This window comes from Biomphalaria glabrata, chromosome 17 (assembly GCF_947242115.1).
Source record: "Biomphalaria glabrata chromosome 17, xgBioGlab47.1, whole genome shotgun sequence".
NCBI classification, from domain to species: domain Eukaryota; kingdom Metazoa; phylum Mollusca; class Gastropoda; family Planorbidae; genus Biomphalaria; species Biomphalaria glabrata.
Genome location: NC_074727.1, coordinates 22,221,364 through 22,231,097, shown reverse-complemented (window position 1 = coordinate 22,231,097; position 9,734 = coordinate 22,221,364). Strand labels below are relative to the sequence as shown.

Sequence of the window (9,734 nt, the reverse complement as noted above, 5' to 3'; positions counted from 1 at the left end):
ATGACGTCGTGAAGGTTTGAACCCGAAAACTTGAGACGACCGTCCAGCGCGAAAACTAAATAATTTGACAAATAAAAATAACCGGGGGAGGAGAAAAGTGATACTAGAATTCACGTGAAAAAGTATGTGTTGTGTAAGTGGCCTCTGACTGCGGGTCGTTCTAAACCAACCTAACATATATTAAATTCAATGGTCAAATTATTTTAGGGAAGCATCAAAATGAGGGTCGTTTCCGGAAGGAGTTCCGGCCGGAATACTGCAAGGAAGAGTGATAGAAATGACAAAATGCAATAAACAAAGAAATGTTTCAGTCGTTTTACAATGAAAAACATATGACAAGGTACAGGTCAATATAAACAGTAGTCTGTGTCTATTCCTAGTTTAGTGAATATTGTTTTGGCACTGTAGAGTCAAATAAAAAATAATAATATGTAAACAACGAGGTCTGACAATATTATTGATAATAATTTTTAATATGAAAAACTCAAAATAAAGTAACAACTGTTAAGAATACATAACTTCATTTTTCACCCCCAAGATTGTAGTTAAAATAGCAAGCGAAAAAAATCTTATCGCTCGTTATGTAAATAATCCCTTGCTAGAATTTGTTTTGTCAAGTTAATATTCTTATAATAATTTCAAGGTTGTGTACATTGATAATAGTGATGTCATGATTTTTAGTGTATAAAAGTCTTGATCACTGTCCTTATAGATTCATCTTTGGTAAGCCATCTCAAGAACTGTTGCAATGTGTTTGGTAAGTATGGCTTCAAAATGTTAAGTATAAGTCATTTTGAAGTTTTAAAAATCTGCTAAAAACCTTTAGCCAACTTCTCCGAGGGATGGGTTCTAGTTAACTAAGAGACACTGCAGCTTCCGTGAGTTAAAAAAAAGTTGAAGTAAACTATGCTGTTTTTTTTTTGAAACAAGCCTAATTCTCGGACCCATAAGGTGACCCATTAGGAACCACTTTAATTGTTTTCAATTACTTTAATTTAAAAATGTATAATCATCATTTTATCTTTGCCTGTCAAGGAATCTCGGCTCTGTGAGAGTCTCTCCCACTGTCTCATCTCTTGTTCATCTGATAGACATCTACTTCTAAATCGCGGCGGCTTGTATCTCGTTGGTAGTTATTCGCTGCTGCCCTGAACCTGTCCATCTTACTCTTTGATCCATCTTGCTAATGGCTCGTACCAATGTTGAAGATAACGGTTTTCGGCCTATATGGATCCAGACGACGCTGAATTTAACTAATATGCCGCATACACCTTCCAGTTGGAGGTCCATCTTTCCCAATGATCGCCACATCTGTTTATTTTCTGTTCGGTGTTTCTGTAGCAGATTGTTTTTCGACATGGTAGGGTAGCTAGTCTTATGTCCAACCATCTTCCTTTTTCTCAAAGTTTTAGAACCGTCCTTATCATACAATATAAACCATGACTAAAAAGACTGTCTAATGGTGTGATACGCATTTCGGAATGTACTCACAATCTTCCCAAGCTCAATTTTTGCCCGACGACATTCTTAGCAGTCTTGCGAGAGGTTTTGGCTAGTATAACTAATCCGAACTCGTATTACTAATAGACAATAAACCTTTTTACTTTTTGTATCAACCCACTCTGTATGTCTGGTAAAACGTGTGTATATCTTATTTCTCCCAATCTCTTATCAAGCTGAAATATTGTGCACATTTATATTTTTTACCAGACAACACAAGAATCAATTTAATAAAACACTTAGTTAATTAACTATTGGTATTCAATTAGTTTAATTATTTTATTAGTTCCCTAGCTAATTCATCTTATACCACCATTTTAGTCTAGTACAAGTTCCTTCCCATGTACGAGATAACAAACAAAATAATCATTTATGAATTGTTAATTAACTAATTGTTGTTGTTTTTTTCATGATTCTTGTGCAAAATTTCTGCTTGAGTGAGTTAATATTAGCTTTGTAAAATTTTAATTAAAAAATGAAACGACTTCATTTCATTTTAATCATTAGTTTTTTTTTTATACATTAATAATAATGAAGTTTTCACTTCATTAATCATCTCATCTCTGCCTGTGGTCCCTTCTGGGTCATAGGTCACCAACCAGCTTCCTCCAGGCATCTCGGTTCTGGGCGAGTCTCTCCAACTGTACCCACGTCTTGCCCATCTGCTTGGCATCTGCTTACAAATAGCGGCGCCATGTATTCCTGGGCCGTCGCCTCTTCCTCTTTCATTGGGGGTTCCATGTTAGGGTTTGCTTTGTTATGTTGGATGCAAGCTTGCGAAGGGTGTGACCTATCCAACTCCAGCGTCTCTGAAGGATATCTACTTTAATGAGCTGCTGCTTTGTTCTTTGCCACAGTTCCTCAATAGGTCTACTCAAATTAGAATTTATAACAAAAATAAATGAAACATATTTTTTTCCTTTAAAAAATAACTTGTCCACAACTCTTAAAGTTTGAGAAATGATGTCTTAAAAGAAAGTAATATTTTTTTTATTTACAATGCTTACATCATCTCTGTCTGTCTGGATGGAATCTTGTACACGTTAGTTCTGACATTCTCGGATCAAGTTGATTTTTTTTGCACAATTATTCATTGCCTCTTACATAAAAAAATTAATTTAAAAAAAATAGACTAATTACTGTATCAAGTATTAGTAATCAATTAATGTTAATTTGTTTATAGACAACACTAGCTAAGGGGGAACAAGCCTTGTAAAGAGAATTAGACCGAAATTTGAACTAAACGAACGATAACTATATAAACCTCCATTTCCTTAATAAGGACTTCGCTGGTTCAGTGGGTATCGTGTCGGCTTGAATCCTTAAGTTCGTATTAGATTCAAACGTTTTACTAAAAATACAGTTCTCTCTGATAACCCCATCCCGTCTCCTTCCCAGCTGGTCCACACAAGTAATTTGACCACAGCTCATTGATAATGTAAAAAGCATGAAATGACGCTAAACAAAAACAATTGGTAAAATATTTCCAATTGCACGATAGATTCGAAATAATTGATACAATTACAGTTAAAATAAGCTTTGTTTTCAATAAAGCTTTTAAAAATTTTACATGTTATAAAATGCAATTTATCAGAGTGTGTATCTAGTGGTTAGGAAAAAGTTTAAATCAGATATACATTAAAAAATAAAAATTTCCCTTTCAGACCTTGTGATTTATTGGGACAAATGCTGTTAATCCCATCTGTTTCTGCAGACAAAAGGCTAAAAATAGTGCCGGATGACCAATCGCCTATAGTTCCCCAACATTTATCAGATATCGTTTAAGTTACGTAGACAAATGTTACAAAATGTTATATTTTAATATATGGTTATGGTTATTGTTGGTTAATATATACATCTTTTTTTTGTCTTAATAACTTAAATAAATAAATCCTAATGTTAGTGACTTATTCAAACCGAAGACTAAATCAGCTTAAATCTCCGACAGAAAGTTATGACGATTTTTTTTCAAGAATGTTATAGTTTTAATAAGTCACTAAATATCTTTTGATATCTACAGGTACGAAGATGAACATACTTCTCCTTACACTAGTTTTTGTGGCCTCGGCCTCTGCCTATATCATCCGCCCTTTAGATGAAGTCTATGCTAAAGGAGAAAGAGAAATATGTGTACCCATTTTCGGTGTGGCTCAAATTTGTGCTGATCCACACATCAGCGGCAAGAGAGATGAAGATATCAACCTAGCAGAGATTGTCGCCAACATTGGAAAGGTTGTCCACGTCATTGATGAGTTCGTGGCAGGAACAACCGGGAAAAGAGAGGAACAGGACGTCTGCATTACATTATTTGGCCTTCAAGTGATATGTATTTAAAACTATGAAGCCACACACTGTCTTGAGTTAAAAAGATCTCATGTAGATCTGATCTATTAAAAATGTCATAAAATAATATTTTTTTATCGTTGTTCTATTTTAGTTTTTAGATTTTTATATTTTTTAAACAAAAATATTTTTTTTAAACAAAAAAAAAAAAAGAACAAAGCTTATATTAAGGATACTGTATCAATTACTTTTTGTATCAGTCAGGTAATTAAATTTGTAATAGATGTAAAAACAGCATTTAAAAAATTAAAAAAGGGAGAATGACCTGAATTCGAAGTCAATGCTCGATCCTTTTCAGGCATCTCAAGCCAACAAGGTTACCACTCTGCTAGTGGAGAGCTTATGAATACGGAAGATTGTATAGTTATCGTTATCACCAGTTACTATAATCTCCTATTTTTCATGTTGTGTTCACTAAAACTCGGACAACGACCTATAAAGGGTTATATCTCCATCTCAGTCAATTACTATTTCTTTCCCATGTTCGAGATACAAAACAAAATAATTTATTACCAATAGTTGATTAACTAATTGTTTTTTTTTTAAATTGATTCCTGTGTTGCAAAGTAAAAGAAGTAATTATGCAAAATTTCAGCTTGATCCGAGACTTGGTGTGAGAGAAATAACTTAAACAAACTTTTTATCAGACACAGTGATTTGATATAAGCTTTGTAAAAATGTCAATGATATGTGATAAAATAAATGTTTTTGATGAAAGAGGTTCACCTATTTTATAAACCTTGCTGCTCTTTGTTGATTACTATACGTGGGAATATAATATAATATTGACACTTTTTAGAGGGGTGTACCTTGTTGATGTCTAAGAGCTGAGCCGAAGGCTCTTCGAGCTCTAAGTTTGAAAAAAAACCTGTTTGGTCGTCCAGCCGAACAGTAAAAAAAAACAAACCTGTGTGAACACACAGTTCTGTTTGGGAGAGACCCTAGACAATGCCTATGTAAGGCATTGCTGTTTACCGATGCGTTCGACCCCCGGCACGTGGACTAGAGACACGGCCGAAGGCCGGGAATGCACCGGGGACTTCTGCCATTTTCCTTCAATGTACCAAGCTAACTGTGCGGGATCCGCCATTTATGTAACGGTCCCTTTGAGGAACAGCGCATGGATTGGTGACGTGTTTGTGGGGACTTTGTTACAACCCCGCCCGTGAAAGGGGTGGACTCTCGTCTACCCATGGGCATCCCCACGGGAGTCCTGTGTTGCTACCCATTTCGCCTAGCCACTTCCTCAAATGGCCGTTTCCACGCGGGCGCCACGATGAGGCAGGGCAGCGTGCCCGCGAGAGGGGTGTACCAAACTCCAACGTCGTTTGGTAATTATTGTCTCAATTAATAAGGCTACTGTGTGAGATTATTATCAGCTTATGATTAAATGTTATAAAATTGAGCTCAACCTATATATTAATTGAAACGTCGCTGTTTTAAGCTGGTTGTAGAGTCTAGGGATTTGATCGATGACAGGTTTACTTACAAACCCCAGTAAGTCACTTTTAATGATATCTCATAAGGTTTATAAGCATAGGTATTTTATATTGACAGCAAACTAACACTCTGAAAGAAAGAATCCACAACTCGTAGACAATATTTAAACAACAATATCGCATTCGGAAAACTACACCGAGACCAATCGTCATAAAAGGCCTAAACAATGACATTTAGCCTCGCCACCTATGGGCAGTGTGGAGATCATGAGCTCGCTGCCACGCCACAGGTCTGTACGTCGCGTCAACGAGCTATTGGTTTACACTGACCTTAATTTGCGTCATCGCAGGTCGTGTTGAGGCCTATGGTAACGAATGGTCTTGACTAAACCCTCTCATTTCAAATAAAAGCTCGTCTCATTCTCCTTACTCTCTCTCTCTCTCTCTATCTATCTCTCTCTTAGTTTCTTTCGCTCCTCTTTTTTTCTTTCTCTCTCTCTGTCCACAAAAAAACGTTAAGCGTGGTATCCCAACCCATAATGCTATCCATGATCAGTTACTCAAGAACTGAAGTACAGTAACATATCTAAATTTAAACTATACATAAATCTATTTTGTGAAGGTGGAGACATCTAATCGAACAGTTTATATTCGCGAACTTGAGCATTCCTCAGATGTTTCTTACTTCCGTGTCAGGAGGGCGATAATGCCTGTTAGTCGAATACAAACAAACCAAATGGAGGTAACACTCCACGAATTGTTGAATTCCCTAACACTAGCGAAAGGCCGAACAATCAATAGAAGGTAGTCGACGCTGATACTGAATATCGAATACGTTTTATAATAATGAAGGGAACCATCGAATGTCACCTACTTCTATCCGTGTATAAAATGTTACTTGTTTCTACGTTGTTGTGAGAGCGTCTGTTTATGTCGACTTCTATTTCGTTCTGACTCGAAAACCCGATCCTTGTTTTAAAGTCACGTCTTTGTCTTTAAGTAAAAACGTCCCCTATTTCCGAAACAAATAATTAATTCCTAATCGTGACATAACAGCCACATTAGATGGGAATTTTATAGCGGAAATTACTTAAAGTAGTGACTTTCAAAATTTTCTAAACAAGTAGGCCTACCTCTCGACGGGAAGCACTGTCAATAACTCTTGAATTTTCGTCTGTAGCTTTTAGAAAGAAATCTCATTATAACCACTATAATGAAGACCTTAAAGTGGAATCGAGCTAATTAAACTTTAATTAATACAGAATTTTTATACAAAAACCTAGAGATATATAAATATTAAACGATTAAAAAATCATGCGCAATATATTCGACGTTAAGATAGCTTCCTACTTGGGTCTGAAAGTATTTCATTGCTGATATTTTGATAATGGACACAGGCTTCTCATGAATCAGATAAGCAAACATTGTATACCAGCAAAACACAAAGGGCAAGCGACCCAACGGTAAGCCTTCAATACGATAGATTAATGATGTGAAGGCAGATCTACAATAGCTTGAGGTTTGGGCGGGGAGGCTCCGGAGAGATCTGAATGGCGGATGTGCTGGGGCAGGCGCGTGCCCTAGGTGGGCTTTCGGGCCACCGGCTTTGATGGATGAATGCTTCCGATGAATGTCACATTCAATATAACAAAAAAAAAAATTAAAAATTAAAAAGCATCTTGAATCGTTTCCACTTTATTTGCGATTTTGTTCGACATATTTCTTTGATCGGATATATTTTTTGTATATCCGCCGCTTTGTGATTTGCGTACAAACGAATTAGGCCATATGAAGTCACTGCACGTGAAGAACTGTAGACAGATCGGGAACACATCATCTTTATGAGAAAAAACATTGGACTTAAAAATGTTTTGGATGATAATTCAGAATTAAAGATGATTATATTCTAGCTCAAACATTTAACAAAACGGTGAGGGACGGCATACAAACAAACAAACAAACAAACCCCACTTGGACAACTTTTTGGGGGAAACATTCATAAGAAAGCTAAAACGATTTCAGAAATAAAAGAAAACACCCTCAGGGTCAGGATTTTGTTTTATCAGCACAAAGGAGATTGCCGATTACATTGAGACACATTAAAACTATTTTGTTCCTCTGACTCAGTTGATATTAACATTTCATATGTACATTTTTAGTAACTCTGGTGTGGATATATATTTCGTTTACTATGATTATAATTTAATAATATATCAATGATGAGGCTCTTTTATTATTGTTTCCTGTTACTATCTACAATGAGTTTTATAACATTTGTAATGGACATTTTTAAGAGCTATATTGTTTTTACTTGAAATAAAAATATGCTTACATATTTTTACAGATAATATAGCAAGAAGAGAATGCGATAAGGAGATACGTTGGGTCAAAGTAATGTAATCTCAAAATACACGTATGCGATTTGAAATTCATTTATACATAAAAGCTAATCAAGGTCTTGTTGGCTGAATGGTAAAGCCTTTGGCTTCTGCACCGTGAAGTCTCAGGTTCCAATCCGGGTGGAAACTGCTATTTGAATTTTGGGATTACTAGGTCGCCCTTGCAATTACCAAACTATATTAGTATCTGATATTCAGGGCCAGCCTTAGACCATTGCAACCTATGCGGCTGCAGTGGGCCAAGCACTTTCATAAGCCCCTAGCTAATTCTAGGTGTAAAGTATTAAATTAAACCATTTTAACTTATTATTTAAGGGTTATCTGCGGCCTCCTTATTTTACAGGAGCTCCTGGAAAACTCCTGAAATGGCAAAATAAACGAACAAGTCATAAAAATCTCCTGAAATTATTAAAATCTTCTGAAACCTTATACAAATCTCCTTAAAAGCAGACAAAATTGTCATTCCTGGGTGTCATTCAATATTAAGAACGCCAATCCTACTCGCGATAAAAACAATGGCTTTGTCAGCTTTCATTTTAAAATGTAATAATAAGTAAAATTTTAACCAAAACATGCAGTTCAAATACTTAATTTACTTTAATAGTCATATAATTATAGATCTCAATCACTTTAAAAAAATCAAAAGCTATGTTTTGCAAGTTTTTGCTAATCTAAAAGGCAGATCTGAATGTTTATCGGCTTGTTGGAAAACTACCATCTACTGTAGAAGGCTCGTATAGTTAATTTGACCGCGATTTCGTACTTAGTAAAGTATGAATACAATGCAAAGACGAATTTATTTTCTAATACAAAATCTTAATTTTCACTTATTATCCTTATCCCTACCCAGACTGGGCCCCGTGCAATCCGTTTCATATAGGACCCCGCAATCTGTGCAAAAGCCTAGGAAAAATGATTTTTAAGATGAAAGGACTAGATTTATGTGCATAATGATAGCTCTTATGTTAAAGTCTCTTTTGTTATAAATATTAACTTTTTATTCTATACATGAATCAATAGATTCTATGCCAGTGGTTCATAAACTTTTTTGTTTCTGGTTTTGGTAGACCCCCTGCTTAACTTACACATTTTTTGCACATTTCATAAAACATTTTATAAGCTAATTTCTAACTCTGAAGTAAGCTGAAGATTAAAATGTAATTCAAAGCTACATTTATAGAGCTCTATCTTTTATATTGATAAAAATTTAAATTTAAAACCAATTAAAATAACAATCAATATATATTGCTGGAATCACCAAACACACTGAAATTTTACTAACATGAGAAGAGGTGAAGGCACCGTGAAGGCGAGTAACTGTCGCCTAAACCAGTAAACTTTGAAGGGCTCATTTGCCTTGGCTTGCTACCCACCTAGCAGTAGGAAAACTGAATCAAAACTCTGCTGCCTTGCAACTATACCCCAACATGGAAAAGATTTTGAAGATCAACCCTGAGAAATAAAATAGGAGCCGGCGACCTTTAGGCAGTTTGCATCACACAGCGCTACACCCTGTCAGAGCCTGTAACGCCGCTAATCCCAAACTGTATACATGTAATTTGCAAAGAATTGCACAAGAAGCTTTTAATTTTATAGCTCATGCTACTGATGTGCTCTTGGACTGTATTGTTGCTTAAAGAAATTCGCATGTACGCATAAAAAATACACAGAACATAGAAATACATACACACATACACAAAAAAACACAACCTTTGACATTCATACACATCATAGACGAAAACACTCATAAGCATTGTCGGCCTTCTTAAGAGAAAAATCGATACTTCAAATAATGACAATGTCTTCGATTCTGATGAATACGATATTTCTCAGAGCCTGTTCATGGCCGCTTGGAATAAATTTTTTATCACAGATCGATATTTTACTTTTTGATTATATTCACACCAGTTAATGTAGCTTACTACAGCTGTAATAACTAGATCTCGTTGCGTTGTTCATTACTTTTATCAACTACGTGGACCACATATTCAATATGTGTATCAACACTGTTCTCGCCGCGTACTTGTTCTGTTTCGTGTTTCGGCCAGTTCTC

At 35.6% G+C, this 9,734-nt stretch overlaps 1 long non-coding RNA gene across 1 annotated transcript; it reads left to right on the top strand.

Moving 5' to 3' along the window:
- The first annotated feature begins 593 nt into the window (after nucleotides 1-593).
- LOC129923780 (uncharacterized) lies at nucleotides 594-3,910 on the top strand. The gene is made up of 2 exons (XR_008775735.1): nucleotides 594-757; nucleotides 3,521-3,910. It is a non-coding gene; the product is annotated as an uncharacterized LOC129923780 (long non-coding RNA).
- The last annotated feature ends 5,824 nt before the right edge of the window (nucleotides 3,911-9,734 follow it).